This window comes from Raphanus sativus, chromosome 5 (assembly GCF_000801105.2).
Source record: "Raphanus sativus cultivar WK10039 chromosome 5, ASM80110v3, whole genome shotgun sequence".
In the NCBI taxonomy this organism is placed as follows: Eukaryota; Viridiplantae; Streptophyta; class Magnoliopsida; order Brassicales; family Brassicaceae; genus Raphanus; species Raphanus sativus.
In genome coordinates, this window is record NC_079515.1 from 11119491 (window position 1) to 11141522 (window position 22032).

The 22032-nt window shown below is 30.1% G+C and overlaps 2 long non-coding RNA genes across 2 annotated transcripts; both read right to left on the reverse strand.

Moving 5' to 3' along the window:
• Positions 1-16325: 16325 nt before the first annotated feature.
• Positions 16326-17218, reverse strand: LOC130512692 (uncharacterized). Its single transcript, XR_008946263.1, has 3 exons — positions 16962-17218; positions 16762-16892; positions 16326-16464 (listed from the first exon to the last, which is right to left on the reverse strand). It is a non-coding gene; the product is annotated as an uncharacterized LOC130512692 (long non-coding RNA).
• Positions 17219-17926: 708 nt separating this feature from the next.
• Positions 17927-21212, reverse strand: LOC130512699 (uncharacterized). The gene is made up of 3 exons (XR_008946274.1): positions 20597-21212; positions 20060-20222; positions 17927-19852 (listed from the first exon to the last, which is right to left on the reverse strand). It is a non-coding gene; the product is annotated as an uncharacterized LOC130512699 (long non-coding RNA).
• Between the last annotated feature and the right edge of the window lie 820 nt (positions 21213-22032).

Consider the following 22032-nt stretch of genomic DNA (forward strand, 5'->3'; position numbering starts at 1 on the left):
GCAGTGGTATTTAATTGTAAATATTATTGAAAGAGAAGGGCATCTCAAAAAAGGGTCTTCTGTTTTAATAGTATTGATATATATGTTACTATTCTTACTTACAAATATATAAATATATACAATACACATTTACTGATGAATGTGAAAAGAAATATATTATTTTTACTAGTGTGTGGATTCAATTATAGTTGTTCTTAATTTTTTTTATGGTTCTAATAGTCTGTCTATATAGAAATGTAAAATTTATTGATCAATAACAAAAGTTACCGATTGAAATATAGCTAATTTCATAGCTAGTGTTCTTGTCAATGATCATAATTTCTTGTTATTGTTATGAACAATAGTGTTCATAAATAAGTTATAAGGAATTGTATTACATGTAACAATTTTAGATATTAATATACCTATAGAGTTTACACAAGGTATTGTATTAACTAATACTAGACTTTGATCCACTCAACCGAGGGGATGTCAATTTTTTATCTTTGTTTTGTAGTATAAATGTTATACATTATTTGAAATGTGTGTATTAATATAAAATTTTAAAAGATAATAATGTGTCTAGTTACATTGGATATTTTTCTTTGCGTTCTACCATAAAAATTATATGACAGATATTTATTGGATATTATATAAAAAATCTAACATTTGTATTATTAGATTTATGTATAAATATCTAGAAAATCAATTTTATGAATAAAAAGTATGAAAATAAATAAATACGAGTTAGTATGGTATTAAAAATTGATACATTAGTTATAACATTTGTAAGAAAACAAAAAAAGATTGTAGGCAATTTATTTGTATAATTGATTATGTATATATTAAAATTTACCTGCTTAAATAATTTTTAATATGAAATTTCTAAACATAATAATTTTATACTTTATATTGAGTAATTTTATTGTATCTTGTAACCCATCAGTTTTATCATCAATATTTTATAGAATATGACCCGTATATTCTCACAAATGTATTTTTATGGATAAAATTTTGATGATAATATATAATAAAAATTTTGGATATACTATTTAAATGTATGGTGCTATAAATTTTATGCTTTTCAACACTTATTATACTGAATTTACATTGGAGTATTATTTATATGAAAATATATGTGACATAATATATTTAGGAATTAACATTTTTAGTTGGTGTAGATATTGCAGGAGAACTGATATGGTTATAAAGGAAAACATTGTCTACATGGAAAAGAAAGGAATAATCATTTAATTATTTACTTCCTTCATTTTAGTTAGTTTGGATTAGGAAAACAAATACTTTTTACATTAAGAATTAAATTCTCAGTGGTACTTGATTGTAAATACTATGTAAGTCTAAGGAATTTTGTGTACTTCTATTTTAATAAAGTAGATATTCCTAAGTAAATAACTGTTACACGATCCCTAAAAATGGACGGACTTGTTTGACTCCAATTTTGGACATAAACTCTGCTAACCATGGTCATGCGAGAGCCTTGGTGAAAGCGTGTGCGAGTTGCTCCCTTGTGGAGACATGTGTGACGCGTACAGCCTATACTTGAACATTATTCCTAGTGAAGTGGTAGTCTAACACAATTTTCTTCATCCTTGAGTGAAAAATTGTTTTGGCAGATATGTAAGTAGCGCCAATGTTGTTGCAGAATATCATTAGAGTATTCGACAAAGTGATGACAAGATCCGTAAAAAGAAAACACACCCATTGAAGCTCATAGTCAGTGTTGGCTACAACAAGATATTCATCTTCAGTGGATGAGCACGCAAAACCACGTTGTTTCTTCGAAATCCAGGAGATCGGATTGAACATAGATACAACATATAAGCATTAGTTGATGTATAATTTCTGACATCACCAACCCAATTAGTGCTGAAATAATGCTGTTAATAAGTGATTATTACCAAGGTTTTTGTAACGACATGTCTATACATAAATTCTAACCAGTTATGATATATATATATATATTTCATCTTAGGGATGTCAGTCTTACAATAGTATTGTGGGGAAAGTTTGCAACTGACGTCATGAACGCTATACAGTTTCGACGTGAGGACCGTGTGATCCTGGTATTGAGGTTTGAGAAGATTAAGGTTTGGAAAGGTACAATGGATTCAAAAATATGGTTTGGTTATTATATATCGTTTAATATTATCCTTATACATCTTTGTGGATTTAAACTTACTTGAAATAATATATTTTATTTTTTCAATCCAAAAAGATGTTATGCCTGATTCTTTTTTTATAGCTGATTCTATCTGTACCTTTTGATAATATTATGTTTTCTTGCTTAATAAGGTCGATCGAAGAGTGTTACTAACATTGATGGTGTTTCAAAATTTTCTTTAAGCCCAATGATGTTCAAGAAATCGACGCTCTCAGACTGAGGTAATACATTTTGTTCACATATTATGTTAACTAATGTTTTAAATTTTGCAAGGTGATTTTTTTAATTCCTCATAATAGGATTGCAAACGAAGAGTTCTGATGGCACTATTAACGGCAGTTTTTTAGAAATTGCTAATCAGATTATGTTTTCTTATATTTTTCTACATGGTTTTATTAGTCTATTTCATATGTTTCGTTTTATTTTATATTTATAATTTTAAATGTGATACATTTTTGGACTTATATATCTACGTTGTGTGTTATTTTTACATCATGATTTTTTATTAGTATTTGCTTATTCTTATTGATTCATTTCCATGATATATGATCCAAGTAAATAATTAAACGAATACACAAATTTGAAAATAAATACAAACATTAGTGTAGTTTTTTTTCTCTTGAAATTTACCTTTATAATTTCTATTAATTCAATGTGGTCATCTCTTAAAATAGTTTCACCCCGCGCAGAGCGCATGTTATCACCTAGTATATTTTTATAAAGAAAAAAAAACTTCTTTAAATAAAATAGAAGTTGTGAAGACAGTGCTGGCCCTTGTACCAAACGGTCGCTTCCGGCCGTTAAATTTATGAACAAATTTCGGCCACAAAATAACTAATATCACCTTTAGTCTAGTGGTCTTGTTGATGTGTTTACATTCTTTTCAATACGGGTTTGTATCCCATATACCACTTATTACCTAATAATTTTTTTCTGTTTTTTTTCTCTAAAGAGAGGCCATTTTTTTTATTTTTTTGCTTCCAGCCACCTAATTTCTAGGACCGGCTCTGTGTGAAGATCTATTACTTTTGCATATATGGATGAACACATGAAAAAGATCACTGAAGATCAGTAGAAGACAGACCTTTACCTGCAACAAATATTCAAGTTTTCTAACTAAGGTTCTTTTTAGTATATGTTTATCTAGTTTCTAATTCGGAATTTTTGTTGAAGCCCTAAATGATAGATCTGTGATGAGACTGGTATATTTAAAGCATCAAAGTTTTTTTTTTTGGACAAAATCGAAGTTTCAAAAGCTTTTCCTTCTTAGGAAACTTTCAAAAGATTTGCCAATGAAGTTTCTGCATATACCCTTTTTCAAAAAAAAAGTTCCTGCATATACTATAAACATGTTATTTCCAAATACGAGAGCTTCTAGCAAGTTTCCATATAATCTTTTTTTTTTTTTTTTTGATTAATCTGGGGGTATTCCGGGCCTATGGAAGGGCCCAGACTAATCCCCAAAGGGAGGTGCAGTCCACGGATAGACCCTCTCTCCGGGTATGCAAATAGGCCTTAAAGCATAAACCCATATCCGCGTTGGTGTCCAGAAATCATGACTTAGTTCCCTCCAGTAGAGTTCGAACTCACAACCTGGATGCAGGAAGGAGCCCGTTCTTACTATTGGGCCATGATGTTCTAGACAAAATTTCTTATAATCTTTTCCATATAATCTACAACGCGTACGAGCAAATTTCTTACGTGATATAGGAGTTGATTTAATTAAATTTGTAAATAATTAAAAAGACATTTACGTAATATAATGGGACATGTTTATCGTATAAAAGACATTTACGTAATATTTTAACACTAATAATCAATAATTAGGTCCTAATATTTTGACAATTGCTATTAACTTTCAAAGAGAAATAAGTGGTGTGAGCTTGCGTGTATATATAAGAAATCCACTCAGTCAGGTTTGCAACAAAGCAGCCATGGAATCATTAAGAGTACATCTTTAAATGGTAATTGGGATCAACGTGGATTATATAATAACGCACAATAAGTAAATAAGTTAGGCGTTAATATTGTGCCAGGTTCTTTTTTAAATCGGTTTTTTTTTTTTTTTTGACATCTAAGGTATTGTTTTATTCGATCACTCCAAAAGGTTGGCTACACGAGCCAGCCAAACAAGAGCCTCAACACAAAAAAGAGATAGAGTTTCAGATCGAGCTCGGGCTGCTTTCGCAAGACAGTCCGCTCATTGGTTCATATCATGCGGTATATAAGAAATAGAAAAATTTTCAAAAAGAGAAGAAATAATTTGGATCAAACACTATTTTGGATCAAATTTTAAATTTTAAATAATTTGGATCAAATTTTAAATCGGTTTCTGAATTTCCATTTTTTCTTAATTTTCATTGTATCAAACACTATTTTGGAAACTGAATTCGTTGCTACTTTGGCGGCTTCTCTAAATGGCTGAAGACGAAATTAACTCGATCTTTTTGAATCCAGAGGACTTCCAAAATCGGCAATTGGAGGATCTAAAAGAACTTTTAATAGGAGGTACTATCATATGAATTTTGAGTTAGTTAAATGCATTTTCATAGAATTTGAGATAGTTTTAAAAAGTCAAAATAATGAACTAATTACTTTGAAAATCAAACTCTAACAGAGAAGTAGAACACGTGATTCAGTTGGTTGTAACCTACGTCCAGTCCTACTAACATAGATGATAGCTAAATGTTCAAAAAAAAAAAGCATAGATGATAGCTATCCCTAACTGAAACACTGTAAACGGCAACCCGAAAATTAAATTTAATCTGGTAGACATGTTTAAATCACAATATCTGTGGGAAGACAATATATCCTACACAACCCAAAGTTAGTAATCCTAGCGTCAACGGTTAGCAGCAAATACAACCCCCAACAATATATATTCTACTTGATTTTCTTCTTTGGTAACAGCATGCAGCATGCTGCATGCAATACATGATTGAGTCGGGATTGTGATACCAAAACGGCACCAGAGCAAACCATAGTACAAACCACTACACTACTAGAGTACATAGCTTGGTCCTCTTTTCCTTTTTGATTTATTTTGATACAGAAATTCAATAGCATAATTTTCTTTTCACCAAAAGAGCTCCAAAATGAAAAATGAACAAAAAAGTTTTATTAAATAATAAATATATAATTATACTCCTATGGTTAAATAATCTAGACTTATGATTTTGATTTCTGGGGTAGAGTTTAGAGAGTGAAATTTAGAATTTTAGTAAATAAATGTTAAAAATTTCGAAATAGTTTTTTTAAAAATATTTTCAAAAACCACTAATTTCAAAAAGAAAATTTGAAAAAATATTCAAAAGTTTTATAAAAGTACAAATTTGAAAACATATAATTCAAAAATATAAGTTTTAATATTATTTATTTAAATAATCATTTATATTTTTTTATAACGTCTATAATCATTTATATTTATCCCCTATATATTAATCCTGAAGCATTGCAACATTGTTAGTAGCCACGTGTCATTATGGGAATTATTCTCAGAATTATTAGGGAAATAGGTTGGTCCATCTACACATATATTATAGTTTTTATTAAATAACTATTAAATTAATTATTAATATACAAAAAAAATATTCTCTATTCTTTCCTTAAATAAAAGCTAAGGAACCTCCTAATATGATTGACATATATATCACCATTAATGATTATGAATAATAAAGATTTGATAATAATTTTTTATCCTCTATACTTTTCGTTTAATTTTATTTTTTAAAATAAATTAAACAATCACATTAAGCATATAATAAAAAATTTATATTTTTTCTTATATATTGTATTTCGAATTTTTTAAAAAGAATATAAATTACTAAAAGTGGTACAAGCCTCACATTGAAAATTTGTGATCAATGATAAATTTTTTTCAGTTCAGCCCATTGTTTTTAATGGTCCTTGAATTTTTTAATGATTAACTAAATAAATCACGTAAATAATAGAAAGTGTTTTGGTTTAAAAATTGTTGCATACCCAAAATCAGTATGAACCATTGTCACGTTCATTTGAAATTTGGTTACAATAAAAAATATATGGTTGGGAAAAAAATCTGAATCCAAATAATCGAACCAAATCCAATCCAGAAAATAGTATAGAACTTTAATCAAATTGGTTAGATATATGAACATGTTTAAAATTTTGGTATCTAAAAAACTAGAACCGCCCGATCCGGACCAAAATATATTGGGTATCCAAGTATATTCGAACCAAATTTATATACTTAAATATATTATTTAAAAAAAAATAATATCTAAAAGAAATATACAAAATACTTAAGATGCTTTTAAATTGTCCAAAATACTTAGAAATATATAAAATTGTAAAAATTATATATTTAAAATAACTAAACATTACTCAAAATATCAAAATACTGAAAATATCTATTCATTTTCTGTCCAAATATTTAAGTTAAACCAATTTTTATGTTAAGTTTAAGTATTTTGGTATACATTATTCAAATTTATATGTAATATATTATTTTTATTTTTATGTTTTGAGAAATTTAAAATATATATGAACTTTAAGTTTTTAAAATATTAAATGGAATATCTGAATCTAAGCCCAAACCGAACATATAAAAATACGAACCAAATTTGTAAAGATCCAAACCGAACCTAATCAAACCAAATGATACCTATCTACATGCCATCCCTAATCAAATGTAAAAAATTATTGATAACAAAAATATATTATTTATTTAGATACAACATATTTTTTAAAAAGTTCACTCCGCGCAAGGCACGGGTTATCATCTAGTATATCTATAAAGCAGGTGGTAAAAGATCTTTTGTCTCTTTAATGTGATATTTTAATCATTTCCTCAAAAACTTTATTGGTGACAAAAACTGCAAAATGACTATCTCAAAGAATTACCTTTTTTGATTTCTAAAACCATATCAGCCGAGGGGTTTATGTCCACAAAAAATGACTAAGCAGAATATCATTGTCCACATAGGAGTAAGTAACCTTATATTATTTGGATTTGGGGTGTCTTCATCTCCCTGGACGTCTTCATCTCCCTATGACTCACTGGCCGGGTAATGTAATCTTTATGCTGTCTGATGCTATTGGGTCAGACTAGATTCAGAGCATATAACATTTAATTAACTTAGTTTGTTTCATCTATTCTGGTCTGATATTTTTCTTTATTGACAAAGTTGACACATTTCCTGTGAACTTCCACATCTAGTCAGTGCTGTGCGAGCTTTTCTTTTTTTGGGGTCTAAGGCAAGTTTTACATGTATTAATATAATGTTGATAATAGTTATAATATAATTTCAAATGGCATAAAATAATAAAATATAATTATAAAAGAAATGATCATGTTTAGATAAAATTATGAAATTACTTTTAAATTTCTAACAAAATCAGAAAACCAATATTCATATTAAAAAAAAACTTAACAAATATCTTGTAACATCCCGAGTTGTGATATATGGAAAGACTTAAGAGAATTGATTTCGCTACCTATGTCATCAAAGTCGACTTACCTTTTCCGTCACACATCCGTTTAGAACTCCAGAGTTAAGCGTGCTTGGGCTGGAGTAGTGAAAGGATGGGTAACCTATCGGGAAGTGATTCGCGATACCATGTAAGTGAGGCCAAAGCACGGGGAAAGATCAGGTGGTGATTGCAGGGTCAGTAAACAATAATTTCGAGCCTTGGAAAAATTAACGACCGACCGTCGGATGGGATGGTGCCCACGGGCCGAGAGAGCGGGCGTGGGTGGCCCATTAGCCATGGGCGGTCGGGGCGTTACAAGTGGTATCAGAACTAGTTAGCCGTCTCAGTTCTGACATGAGAGGCGTCTTGAGACCTGTCGTAGGGCACAACGAGAACGTTGCGTTCTTTGAGAGGGGGTGAATTGTAACATCCCGAGTTGTGATATATGGAAAGACTTAAGAGAATTGATTTGGGTACCTATGTCATCAAAGTCGACTTACCTTTTCCGTCACACATCCGTTTAGAATTCCAGAGTTAAGCGTGTTTGGGCTGGAGTAGTGAAATGATGGGTGACCTATCGGGAAGTGATTCGCGATACCGTGTAAGTGAGGCCAAAGCACGGGGAAAGGTCGGGTGGTGATTGCAGGATCAGTAAACAATGATTTCGAGCGTTGAAAAAATTAACGACCGGCCGTCAGATGGGATGGGGCCCACAGGCTGAGAGAGCGGGCGTGTGTGGCCCATTAGCCGTGGACGGTCGGGGTGTTACATATCTGTTTTACATATAAATCAAAATATAACATGTTAACCATTAACATTCATACGACTGAATATGACAAAAAAATAATTATAAAATGCCAATGTAAGAAGATTTTGTGTAAAGAATTCCGAAAAGAAAACCAAAACAACTAGAATTTTTAAATTTGAATAAATAAATAAGAAAAATGTATATCTCTTGTTGGTGTTTCGTTGAGATTAAACAAGAAACAAATATATTTTTCTAAGCTATTAAACAATGATATATTTAGACAAATTAAGTGAGGCATGAGGCTTATACTTTTTTGCTAATGATATAAGCACGGTTCTGCATCTAGGTAGCTATTTGGATCTACAACAAAGAACTAGAATTTACAATCAACTTGTCCAATCGTTAACACGAGATACTTATACTAATATGATTTTTTTGCGGAGCAGGAACTGAATCAATGCTTATGCTTGCATGTAAGGGAGTAATAAATTAGCTTTGATCTCATCCAAACATATAATGCGGCTATATTTTAAGTATTGATTCCTTTAATGCTCTTAGAATAAATGAGCCTTGGCTTTCTTTGTTCACGATCAGTCCGGTGTACTTTTGGAATCTTGAATCTAGTCACTATATATAACTATATATCGCCCGTGGCCGAGTCATAAGTAGAATAAGAAAGGGGCTATTGTGGTTTAGTTGTCCTCCACCGTTTCAAAAGGGAACACTGAAATAATGCAACTAGTGAGATTTTCGGTGATGGAAAATTAACAAGCCATATTAAAGGTAATTTCTACTATTCCCCCTTTACAATTTTATATTATTAATGTATTTAAATGACGTTCGAACAGTCCACTCCATAAAATTTATTTATTTAGAGCATCTCCAAAATACACTTTATAACTTGATATTTGAAGGTTTTTGTTCTTTAAAAGAAAACTTCAAAACTTCAAATTTGAAAATTTTAGTAGTGAAATTTTAAATATAGAGTGTCATTACTCAAAATTTCAAATTTGAAGTTTCACATTTTTATTTGCATTTTGGTCCTTACAATTACATATTACATAAATGATTCTTAGATATTTTGTTGTTTATCATTTTAATCTTTAAAAAAAATCAATCTTATATTTTATATTTGTTTTCATAAATTTTAGTTTTACACATAAAACTAAATATAAACCTTAAGAAGTTTTAAGGTTTAAAATATCTTTAGACTTCAAATATGAAGTTTAAAAGCATTTTTAAATTTCAAATATGAAGTTTTGTAAGATTCAAAATATAATGTATTTTTCTTGTAATTTAATATTTAGTTATGTATTTATATTTATAATTTATATATTTACTATAAGATTTTATTGATTAATATTAATTTGATATTTTTATATATGTGCTTGTTATTTATAAGTAATATGGATTTATATTAATTATAACAAATATAGGGACAATAGTGTAAAATACAAATAATTTTAAAGTTAAATTTGAAGTTTTCTTTTTAGAGAAAAACACATTAAAACTTCAAATTTAGAGTTTTGCAAATTCTAAAATAAAAAGTTTTTTTGGAGATGCTCTTATGTAGGTTTGATTTTAGTCCACTAGATGTTTATTTATCCTAAAGCTGAATCACCAATATTCCTGGTGAATTTGTAGGTATTGGGAATATCTGTTTCTATATTTTCTTTATATAATTAGACATCGAGAATCTTGGATCTCAGCTTCTACCCAAACACAATTGAGTATTTATACACTTGCAAACGATTCTCCTAAGTTTCTTTCAAGAAAGATACGAAATGAATCACAAAGCCAAACTATTGTCAGAACCCAAAAAGCATCAGACAAGTATTCCAACTATTACTCATCTCTTTTCCAATGCAAAAATGCATTTTTTGATATAATAAAAACCTCGTCGGTACTTGCATATATTTAAAATTCAGATAAGAAATAATATGTCAAAAGTATTGTTTTCAGTTCATTATATTTGCAGAAATTTAAAATTTTATTTTAATTTTTTGAATATCAACTAATGTTTTATCATGAGATGTCAAATTCATTTTCAGCTTTTGGATATTACAACAGTAATTTTCAATACAAATTGTAAAGGTATTCATAAGTCAGAAAGGTTGTAATCTATTAATCATAAAATTATTTAATTTAATAAAAATGTTGTAAAAGTATGTGAAGTAATTATAATATGCATGCACTGATTTAAAATGTTTATGAATTTTAAACAACATATATATGTTCATTTATATAATTTATTCATATTTGTAATATTCTATAATAAAATCTACAACTTTATATAAACATAATTATATTAGAGTCAACATTTCATAATACGTATATTTTACCGTTATCATATTTTTTTTTTGTTTTTGATGTTTCTAATCGATGCCTTGAAACCGTCTTATATTAGTCAAAATTTGTTTTGATGTTCTTATAATTGAAACGAAATAATTTGTTTTGATGTTCTTATATTAGTCACATGGTTGATGACCGTCCAAAAATATAATTGTAAAATATTAAGAATAACATGATCCATTTTATCATCAAATAATACAATGTTATTAATTTTTTAAATTATTTTACTTTTATAAAATTAAAAATATTTAATCTAACTTTTAGTATTTAATTTTAAAAATATCCCCTTTGTATATTAAAATAATTAATATTAACTAAATTTATTAGAACTAATTAAAATAAATATATGAAATTTATCTATTTTTGCTATTTTTCTAATTCGATGATTTAATTGCAAAATATGTATGTTAAGATTCTTAAACGGTCAAAAAATTACATATGTATATGTGTTCAGATAGATAGTATATTACATTCCTCAACTTGAACGTTTTAACTATTAAAATCAACTTGATGCAAAAAAAACTATTAAAATCAACTTCAGTCTTACTTTTGGTTACTATTATAGATAATTTGTACCTCAATTAGTACACTTTTGGTGAATACTGAACAAATTACCAACAAAACAAAAACGTTAACTTTACACTTCTCGGGTTATCATCTACTACTCATAAATTGTTTACTATCTAGTTTTAAACTTTTTTTTTTGAAAACTACTAATATTAATTTTTCAGCATCAAAAAGTTATATTATTATTCAGTCATGAAGTAATCTGAGACCAGAACACAACCAATAAACAATAAATTTTTGTGAAAATATAGTACTCTTAGCTACGCTCTCGAATTAGCTATTTGAAATACATGAAAAACTTTAAAGCATGATAAGGCTTCTTTAGTTATACAAACTCCTTGAGCTCTACTGATAATTTTGTGTATATCCTCAATTGTTGAATCATTGATATCACCTATTTGTTATCTAATAATAATAATGTAAATTTAAAAGAAGGGGCTTTGTAGACTAATTAAAACTAACTCCAAATTTCGGACTCTAAACATTAAAATGAGACTCTAGAATCTTAATTCTTAACACCTCAAGGAATCTTAAAACATTAAAGTTGAAGCGTATAACCTGGTAAAAGTAAATAAAAACAAAACCTAATATAGTTTTAAAAAGGAATCAAGTCACAAAAATATATCACAGGATCTCAAAACTGTTTAAATTCTGAACACCTTACAGAATGAATCTCAAAAATATCAAGATTAATGTATTTGCCTGTTAAAAATAAAAGCATCAACAAGTAATTTTTTTTTTTCTAAAATGCAATAAAACACTAAACATATAAAAATGCTTAAATGCATATGTTGAGTTATAAGTCTTGTACATATGCAAAAATGCGTGAATCAGTGACTTAAGGTTTACATGATTTATAGGAATGATTTCCAACAAGACATATGATTCTCATATCAAAGATCTGAAAAATTAAATGTTTTCTTTTCTTTTTACCTTTTTGTTAACTTAAATTTGTTCATTTTCTCGAGTTAATTCATTGTAAGCTCACACATACTTGTATCCTAAGAGGGGTTTGTTGCAAATTGGTACGAGATATTTATTTCTTATGATGGAACAATCGGTACAAACTGCAATCTTACTAAAATTTAACAGAACTTTATTTATAAAATTCAAATTTGTAATTGTATACTACAAAGTCTTACTATAGTTAACAATTATTTGTAAAATTTGTATTTTCTCTTATTTTTCTAATCTTCATATATAGTATGATAACAAAATGAATTTCGTGACGTTTAAATGAAAGAAAATATGTTCACTAAAGAATAATTGAAAATCAAAAGCTTGGTTAGCTTCGACTCAAAATATAAAAACAACATTTAAAAAAATATAATTGAAAATTTATCAACCTATATCTTTTTTTGTAACACTATCAACCTATATCTTTTCCCCTTTTTAACTCTGGCAGACAACCAAACTTCCACAAAGCGCTGACGCGATTCGTTGCACTTCTTAGCTTATATTAATAAACCAATGCCCGAAATTTCAGTTGTCAACATGTATACAAGTGGTCTACATATAGATTTAGCATTTCAATTCCTTACGAAATATTTTAATAAAGTATATTGAGGGTTTAGCAAAAAAAAAAGTATATTGAGGGTGAGGGACATCAAGTATATATTGACACAAATTCTTTTTTTTTTTTTTTTTTTTTTGCTATTGACACAAATTCTTCAAGGTCAAGAAAAAAAGAAGATCATGTCAATGATCGGGCGGCTATTAAAGCGCTTTTTATCGGGTCAACTTGTGATTATCTCTTTTGTTTACACGACAAACTAAAGCCAAGTTTTAATTAATAGTCATTCAAATATTTGATGAAAATGTATTTCAACACTAAAATAGTCATGTATATATAATGTTTTAAGCAAAAAAAGACAGTATATATATACTGATACATTTTAGCCCACCAATTCCAAGAATATGAGATAATAAACTTTATGAACCAGATGTTAACGCTTGTCAACTTCAATGAATAATTCGTATAAATGAACAAATAAGGTATTTACTAAAACATTAAATCAAGTGTTATTTTTTTTTTCTCGAGACATATAACGTGCCGCCCATTTTATGTGAAAGACAGGAAGTAAGATCCGGTATAAAGAATTAAAAACTGAAAATTTTTAAGCTCAAATCCAAATGGCTAATGGTTAAAAGTTATTTGTGTTAGTTATCTCTCTAACTAGATGTTGTTTATAATATATAGAATGTCAAATTGGTCATTTACAGATCTCGAAATGAACTTGACTCACAGTTCCAATATTACATGTTTTCTTTTCTTTTTAGTATATACACAACAGTTTCAAAATTCTAACACCCTACTTTTTATCTTCTAATATTCTGCATCAGTCTTTTTTCCATTTTCTTATACAACACATATTCAACATCATACATTACATTCATTGTCATATTATACTAATTAATATTTTTCAAATAAATTAAATAAACCTAATTTCTATTTAAGCAATATTTTTTTCATAAAAATATATTCTTTAATTTATCGTGAGATTAAATAATTATAAAAATATAAAAAATACCAAAAATCTCAAAACGTTTTATTGATAATATGATTTTTTATAACACGAAGATTTGTCAAAGTACCTTAAAAAAAATCAGACATGTTGTTCTAATACACCTTCCATATTTTTCTCTGAAATACCTTTAACTGAAAAAGAAACATATTTTTTTAATTTTTTAAATTGAATAGATAAAATTTTAATTTATTGATAATATGACTGTTTTGTTTTTTTAAACTAATTTTTTTAAAAGCTTATAAAAGTTGGTTTACTTGTTTCCTAATGCATATTCTAAAATTTTGCCTATGTATACCTTTGGTAGAGTGTACATTACATGACATGTATTGATCTACTATTTGATAGAAAACAATTACTACTACTTTTACATAATTCTTCAAAATCGAGAATGTACATATTTTCTTTTCTTTTTAGAATATTCACAACAATTTCAAAACTCAACACTCTATTTTTTATCTTTTAATATTCCACATCAGTTTTTTTTTCTTTTCATTATTAAACACATATTCAATATTATACATTACACTCATCACATTTTAACTAATTAATATATTCAAATAAATTAAACAAAAATAATTTCTATTTCAGAAAATTTTAACATTTCCTAAAAAATAAATATAAATATTTAATTTCATAAATTATTGGTTTAAAATAATTATAAAATATAGAAATATCAAAAATCTCAAAAAATGACACAAGAGCACCTCCAACAGTAGTTTTAGGAGAAGTTCTTAGCATTTAAAGCAAAAAAAAAATTAGGAGAGAGAACAAACAAAAATTTTTAGTTATGAGTTTTTAAGAAACTATGAGATACTTAAAGGACTGATGTCATTCAAATGGATGATTAACTATTTTAAAGAAAATAAACATAAATAATTATAATACTAAAATTTTTTTTTGGAAACCTTGGTGGTTTTGGAGGTGCTCTAAGGCTTTGTTGTTGGCTCTCCCTAATTTTTTTTATTCAACATGAGATTTGTCTATATACCTCAAAAAATCAGACATATTGTCCTAATACACATTTCCTATTTTTCTCTAACATACCTTTAACTGAAAAAAGAAAAGAAATTAAATAAATGTTTTTTAATTTTTTTAAAGTGAATAAATAAAAACGTGATTTATTGATAATAGGATTGTTTTGATATTTTTTTTTACATTACAAATTGTTAAAACCTTATAAAAGGTTAGTCTACTAGTTTCAGAATGCATATTCTAAATTTTTGACTATTTCTACCTTTGGTAGAATGTACATTACATGTATTGATCTACTATTTGATAGAAACGATTACTACCACTCATACATAATTTTTGAAAATCGAGAATACACATTTTACCTTTCTTAGTTATTCTCGGGAAATTTGGGGAAAAAGAACAAAACAAGTAGTATTTTGTCCTCTTAGAATGATTTTAATTTTTTTCACTTTTGGACTTTCACTACCCTTCAAGGGTTTAAAAATTCATATAAAATAATTTACAACACAAAATAATTATTAAAAATATGATAGATGAAGTACTCAATTATGTGTATTTATGAAAAATATTAGTTTTATAAAAACATATTTGGAATAACAATTTGAAAAATGGGGTAAAGTTGTTATTATATGAGATCTACCATCTACGGTGTTTCAGAATATGCATTCTACTGCAGCCACAACGATCTACCCATAGTAGACTGCTAACTACACCAAAAACAGTTGAGTCTACAAACGTAGAATATGTAATCTACATTATATACTACTTTCTGCGAAAGTCGTAGATCGTAAGTCCTAATAAATGTTCTTATGTCTTCCTCTGAAGAATATACTTTCTTCCTATCTCTCGTTTGTCTACATTCTCTGTATACTCTTTCTACCATGTCATCCATATTCTACGGATTGTAGTAAGTTCGTTCTACCGGATTTGTAACAGAATCCGAAAATCTAGGAAATAACTGTCAAAATATATTATCTAAATCTATTAAATCTTATTTATTTCCTTTTTTAAAAAATTTTGTTCCCTAAATTTTAGTTTTTCTTGCCAACAACGATTTTGATATATGTAAATTTACGGCCCTATTTTATTTAAGTTTGTAATCAGCCACTAATCTCAATAGTTTCAAGTAGTGTAGTGGTTTATGTAGTAATTATAAATACCCAGGTGAAGTGTTCGATTCACCCCTTCTACATTTTTATTTAAAAATTTTTTTTCCTAAAATAACCTTAATATGAGAGTCAAATAAGACCATTTAAATTCATATCATGTATGCCTTTGTTTGTTATTGTGTATGAAACCTAAAAAGAGATTCAATGCTAAATAATAGATTTAGAGCAACAATGTCAACACAAGCTTATAGTGGTTTGACACATAAGTAACATGTTACTTTGCAATTGTCCATTAAGATTTAAAGTAAGAATGTCAACACAAGCTAATGATCCAACAAAACAAATAACATAATTTGAACCAAAAGTTACAACTTGAAAACTGAGACCGTTGTTGTAAGATCTGGTTCATGTTAAAGTTTCCTTTGAAAGGCCTTTCTTGGCTGCTTCTGTAGCAGCCTTCTCTGCTTCAATCTCAGCCACAATAGCATCGATTTCAGCTTCTTCTAGCTGCCTCAGAGTACCTTCCTCCCATGTCATCAGACCAACCTCAATGTTCTTTCCCCCACTCTCCACTACCTGTAAATTTGCAAACCTCATCAGTTTTTTTAAAACAAAATTCACTACTTGTGTCTGCAAAATAGGTTCATTAAACATTATTTTCTAACTCATTTAGTAAAGTCTTTTTTGTTAGTTTTGCCTTTAACTAAAGCCAAAATTTCTAGGTGACGCATATTAATTACAAAATCCACACACTTAGGTACGTAAGAATCTGATACAAATGATCAAAAGAAATTACTTGGTAACAGAGCACCCATCAATAGCTCAAAAGAAACCTACTTGGTTTAGTTATAGAGAACAAAGGAACAAACTAACCTCAAGCAGAGCACGAATAGAAAATTTCACAGTTTCTTGGAGAAGGAGGAAACCGAGATGAAAATAGAGTACCACTTGATCTTAATCAGGGAGGAAATCTTCGCCTGTCGTTGAACAACTTCAATCTATTCCTAGTATATGCAAATAAGGAAATTAAGATCAACAAAAAAAAAACACAGAGGGGATTTCGAAATCCTAACCTCTACGATCTTGGGAACCAAGATGATAAGAACTGCTCCCGAGCTTTGAACAACTCCAATTGTAGCCGGCGGAGATTACAAAGTTATTCTAGTGGCTGATGTTTAGAGAGAATAAAAGAAATAAGGAGGATGAAAAAGAGATGTGATGATGAGTTCAAGGTCTCTGTTGAACTAAGACGGCCGCAAAAGAAGGTGGTGATGGCGAAACCTAATCGCCTCTTCGTTGGAGAGAAAGAAGAGTAGGAGTCGACTACGTGTTCTAATGTTTTTTCTTCTTCTTTTTTAACTTTTTAGATAATAAAAGTAAAAACAATATGAATAAATTATATTAACTTTTAATAGTTGTATTTAGAAATTAATAGAAAGGGCAAAAAAGGATTTGTATTATTGTTTATTCTATAGGGACAATGATTTTGGTTTTAATTCTAAGGGGACAAGGTTGTAGTTGTTTTGTTCCTTATTTCTAAATTTCCCATTATTCTACATGTTTTTGAAAGTACTTTCCACCTTCATCTACCAATCTTCTTTTGATCTGCATTACAAAGAATACAAAATTCCACCACTTTACTTTTGTTCTAAGTTGGTAGAAAACTTTTCTGCCGAAACAGTTATTACAGTGATGGAATTCCTAAATGCTAGGAAATTCGGTAGGAAATTAGCGACAAAAATTGCAGTGCTAATAAACTTTAGGGATGCAAGGGAACTGTTTGAAAATTGTTCTCATTACTGGTTCTGTGCCATGGAGGGATAAAATCCAAAAAAAATTGTAGTAATTTGACAATTATGTTAATGCTTGGACATTTATGGATATTTCTCTTTTTTTTTGTCTTGAAGCAACCACAAGAGGCACGTTCAAACGGGAGTCAGTGAATTCTACGATCTGTAGCTCATGTTTTGAACCTTTAATATTAGAGGTTTAGAAGAGACGCTGCAGGAGTAACAAATATACTTTAAACAAATAAAATCAATGATTGACAGAGTCCACTTATGCTTTTAGGATATGATGCTAAAATCAAACTTCCGGTTTTATTATTCATCAAAGGACATCAGACAAAACAGATTAAGTGAGGTATAAACATAATGAGAGCATCTAACAAGTTTTACAAACTTCTAACTCCTTCATCTTTCCATAAACATGAACAACTCAAACACCTCTTTGCTTCTTCCATTACGACAGCATCCACGGATCATAGAATTCCATAGCATCAAGTCCCGTATAGCTGCCTCTTCGAATACTTGGATAGCTCTGCATGTCAACCATAGGACCCCGTATAACAACATCAATATCATAGCCGTTTCTGATCAGGAACCTGTGGGTTACTTTGCCTAAATTAAGAGAAGGAATGTTTGCACAACCCACGAAGAGCGTAGCTAGTGTGTACTTGCTAGGTTTTGCCTCAAGTTGCATCCCTTCAAAGAAAGATAAGGCTGGTTCGTTCACTCCTGTCAACTCGAGCTAAACCAGCCAATAAAGCATTCCATGAAACCTCATCCTTTAGTTCACTCATCTGACCAAACAAAACATTGGCACTCTAAAAGGTACCGCATTTGCCATATTATCAAGAATTGATTGGATATAATCAAATGCATATCGTATCCATGTCGGTAGATAAAACCATGAGCTTGCTTCCCCATTTGAACATCTGAAACACCTGAGTAGAGCAGTCATTTAGAATCTACACAAGTGTGAGATTATCAATATCTTCTATCTCCTAGCGCATCAAAGTTAAAAAATCCAGTGCCTCATCTTATTCATTAGCACGCATATATACATCCAAAATCGGGTTCCATGAGATTATATTCCTCTCAGGCATCAAATCAAACAGTTCCATTGTTAGGTCAATCAAGAGAAGCATTTTACTAATTTATTTTAATAATTTATAAGTGCCAAAAAATTGTAACTAAGGGGCAACATTTTTTGTATGCGGTTTAGGTGCCAACGGACTTCGGATCGGCATTGCTAACAACCTAACTCAGCAATCAGCATGATTATATTCAGGTAATGAACACATTCTCTAGTTGTTGATTGTCCTAATTCATGATTCTAGTTAGCTACTTTAAAACACAAATTATATCAATTGACCTTGCATTCTAGATAGATGTTTCTTCACTTTTCCTTCACAGCCTCTACATTAACAGTGAAGAGAATCAAGAGATACTCTAAGAACAACCACATGCTTTTCCAAAACAAACACACAACAAAATCAACCCTCAAATCTTCCGTTGTTTAGCATTCAAGCTCTATTTTACTTTACTTGCCTGGTGGTCCAAACCAGAAGAAATCTTATTTTTCTCTACCATGGCACCGCTGGCACCTTTTCTTGCCTCAAAATATTAACCAACCATATCTTTACCCGAAGACTCGGATAAAGGAACTGAGTCGTTTCCAATTTCTTGTGAAGGAGTCCGGCAAGTCACCCAAACACACATAGACACACAGTCGTGCAGTCTCTACGTAGTTGGGAAATGGTTAGTTCGGAAACCGGTAGTAGTTGTGTTAAAGAGGCAGAAACCTGAAAAACTCAGTTGGGATAGGGACATCAAATACAGATAAATCAAATTATCACCTCTCTGCTTTGCATCTGTTAAAGTTTGGGTTTTGATGCTAATGATGACTCGAAACATTTGTATTGCTACATCTTCCCCAAACTCCCCACCACACCTGGTTTCTCCCAAACCTCGTAGATATCTTTACACTCCCCGTGACTTAACGACCTCTTCAGCCGAGGTTTGGAGCTGTTGTTACTCCTTTGAGAATGTTGAAAGGAATCAAGACCCATTAACTTGGCAACCAAATTAGTCGAACCACCACCGACCGTCAATTCCAGTTCTTTTGACAACTCCTCTTCTAAAAGCTTCTTTATTGGTGTTCCATTGACTCTTATGGCATCCTGCAGTCACAATGAACACAAAGTGAACATTACATATATGAAACCGAAAGCTGTTGTCCTAACAGGAATAATAAACTAACAACTTTATCTTCTATCAGATCAAGTTGATTCCTATTTAAAGAACCTGTGGAGACATAATCACCATCCCTTAAAGATCATAACTTTATAAAACCCAGACAGTTAAAAAGAAAAAAAAAAAAAACTAACCATCATCGAAGAAGGGTTTATCAGGGAGAAACTTCTTCCCAGTACTGACTGTTCTGAAGTCGAATAGGTTTAACATCCGACCCAAACACCCTGGAATCTGTCTCCCAATGCCCTGAGGCTGCTTCTGCGTGATTCTTCTTCGATTCCGATACACTTTCGACGGCTGAAACATATTAAAGAAATTGTTATTAAAATAACAGAGATTTTCTTGCGTAAGCTGAAGTACAAATAGTGTTAGAGGAGGAGACAAGAGATTATTATTTTTAAGGGAAACAAAAATCATGGGAAATAAAAGGAAGGAAATCTATTGAATTAAAAGAGCAATCAAAGTCGTCGATGATCAAGCTCTGTATTATGATACTGAAACACATAAATCAAAAATTAAAGATACAAAAGTCTTATCTAAGGTCTCAGTTCTAAACTGAAGTCAAATTTTTTTTCATCTCTCAATCTTGTTCCAGTAAAATTAAACTACATAAAAATCAAACCTGGCTGAAACCGAATAGATAGATATTAATATAGAGAATTGTTATAAACCTGGCTCTGATACCATATCAGTTGAGCTCGATAGAGTCGAAGACGAAGCTCAAAATGGAAAATGATTTTTTGTTATTCACCTTTCTGTTACAACCGAACATTTATAGTAATAGAGATACCGGTTTACACGGTTTACATCAATCTAATCTCAATTACCGATTTACACGGTTTATAACAATTCTCTATATTAATAATAGACCGAGAAGAAGGCAACCAATCATTGGTGGTATTGAGAGAACGGCTGCTTTCTCAAAATTAATGTTCTGCTGAGTGGCTTTTGATGTGATGCTTCTCGGGAGAGGCACCAGGCAGAGAGGTTTGTAATAAGAGTGAGAAAGTCTTTCCGGGCGGAGGGAGACGGGTCGATGACTCATTCTATCGGAGCGGAGGCTCTTTAGGGTTTCTAGATCGTCTCTAGGGTTACTCGTGCTTGGAGCAAGTGAAAGCAATGTAGTTGCGGAGAGTATGGTAAAGATCGAGTGAGTTCGTCTTCTTCTCGTTAATGGAGAGCATCAGATTAGAGATCGCCGACGAAGCCATGGCAGATGAAGAGATTATGATGATTGCTCTTCTGATTGTTTATGGAAACCTAAAGGGTCGCTAAAAATAGTTGATGCAAGCCAATACACAGATTTAATGATTTTAGGGCTTTTTCAATTTGTATAAATTTATAAAAAATGTACTTGAGCCCACTTGTGCAAAAATCAATGAAATAGAAGGTCGATAAAAAATTAAAAAACGCAGATTTTTTTTGTGTGGCACCCACAATTTGCCTATGTGGACAAGCTCAGGAGAGAGCAAAAAAATTTCTATTATAATATAGACTAGGGAGACGGGTATGTGAATGAATGTGAAATATATAAATATCTCAAATTTTAATGAATATTGAAAACATAAGTGTACTCTTGTTACATTAATTTTTACTATAAATTTAAGAATAAAAATATACACAACGGCCAATACCAAAACACACCATTAAACAATACAGCATCAGAACTCGATGAAACTTCAGATAGCTCATCTCACTCACTCACGAAGTGGCCCTCGCAATCCTATATGAAACTTCAGATAGCTCAAGAAAGAAATTGCTTGTAGAGCCTGCTCCAATCTCATCTGCTCAAACCTTAGATTAGACTCAATATAGATTTAATCAAAAAGAGAGCATTTTAAAGAAAATGATGATGGTATCTTGTCTCATGCAATCAAAATCAAAAAATTGAACGAATCGGTTTAAATTTTTGAGTTCCAGTTTGTATCTGAAGAAGAAAGGGTGGAGAGTTACCGAGAACGACATTTACGCCAAGAATATATTTGTGTATAAGCCAAGAGACTCCTTTGACTTCATGAGGCTTTAGGGTCGCCATGACTCCGAACTCTCTTCAATCCAGAGGAAAGTGGATCTCAGTTATATGCAATGGAAGTGAACTACACATCAA